A 1,641-nucleotide genomic window follows, 5' to 3' on the forward strand; every position below is an offset into this window, starting at 1 on the left:
CTTCCCTGGAGGCACGGCCGGAGTGGAGGGGCCGGGCTGGGGCGAGCTGGGGGATGCTCAGGGCGAGCCGGGGGATGCTCAGGGCGAGCCGGGGGATGCTGCGGGGTACCCAGACTAAGCCGGGGGATGCTCGGGGCGAGCCGAAGGATGCTGCGGGGTACCGGGCTGAGCCGGGGGATGCTCGGGGCGAGCCGAGAGATGCTGCGGAGTACCGGACTGAGCCGGGGGATGCTCGGGGTACCCAGACTGAGCCGGGGGTTGCTCGGGGTAGGTGCCAGGGGCCGTTCGGGGGCTGCTGCGGGGTGCTTGGGGCAATCCAGGGGATGCTCGAGCTGGGTGCCGGGAGCGATCCGGGGCGTGCTGTGCCCCGGGGGGTGCTGTGCCTCGGGGGGCAGGCGGGGGCAGGCAGAGGCAGGCAGCAGCGGCAACCCGTGCGGACACCCGGCTCTCCCTCCCCGCCGCCTCTTTTATATCTGCAGCGGGGCTGCTCCGACCTTCCGCCGCAGCCATTTCTGGAGTCCCCAGTGAGGCTGCCGTGACGTAAATGCCCATATATGGACTCAGGATGTAGGCTAGGGAGTCCCAATAAGGAAATCTCTCCCGTGACGCGCTGCCCCCTCCCTCCCCCTCCCCCTCCCTTCCCCTCCCCCTTTTCTCTCCCTCTGTGTTTTTCTCCCCCCACCTTTTCTCTCTCTTTTAAACTAATAATCGCGATATTTTTAAGAAAACGCTGCAGGCCCCGAGGCTGCTGCTCTGTGTGTGTGTGCACAGCACCCCCCCGCACCCCTTGCCATCCTGCCCGCAGCCCCCCGCGGCACCCCCTCCATCAGCACACCCTGCACATGGCTGCGCACAGGCTGGCCCGCACAGGCAGCTGCACGCAGCCTGCGCTCCGCCTGCCGGGTTCAGCTTTGTCCCTGCAGTTCCCACGGCTGGGCTGGGCTGGGGGGATGCTGGGCACCCCTCCGGATCTGGCCCTTGCACCACAGCAACGAACTGGGGCTTTGGCTTCCCTCCGACGTGGGCTGCTGTTCTTCCAGATTTACATCTCCCCAGGCTCTTATTTGCCTTATGCTATTTTTTCCCCTGTGAATGCCTTTTGTTGCTCTTGTTCCTTCTAGAAGTGTGAAAGGTGCTGGGTTTGCTATTCCCCTCCTCCCTTCTCTCCTTTCTGTGCCTGATTTTGCAATACTTTCTGCTGGCATTTCGTATTTGCTTTGATTTGGAGCCGTGAAGCGGATGCCAGCTCCTCCTGCGATCGAGCAAGCGGCCAAAAAGAGAAGGCAAGGCTGCAGCCAGCTCCCTCGCCGTGTTTCAGTCATCCAAGTTCATGGCTCCTACCCAGGCCGGTGTGCAATAAGCATGGATTTGGGCTGGGAGGGGGCAGATCCATACTGCAAATCCCACCAGCTCGTCAAAAGGGTATGTTTTAAGAGCAGACTCAACACAAGCAGTGATTCAGAAGGATCCTGGCAGAGCTTCCAACCCCGTTGCAGTGCCCTGAGCATCTGCTCCGGTTGCTGCAGTGGGGTGAAACCTCCAGTGAAGCAAGGCTGGAAGCTGTTGCTTTCCCTGCTTGGTTGTTTGGAGATTTCCAGTTTTCCAGCATTGATTCAGGGATGATCCTGGGTGAGCAGTGAT

This window comes from Falco punctatus (genome assembly GCF_963210335.1).
Source record: "Falco punctatus genome assembly, chromosome: 1".
Taxonomy (NCBI): Eukaryota; Metazoa; Chordata; class Aves; order Falconiformes; family Falconidae; genus Falco; species Falco punctatus.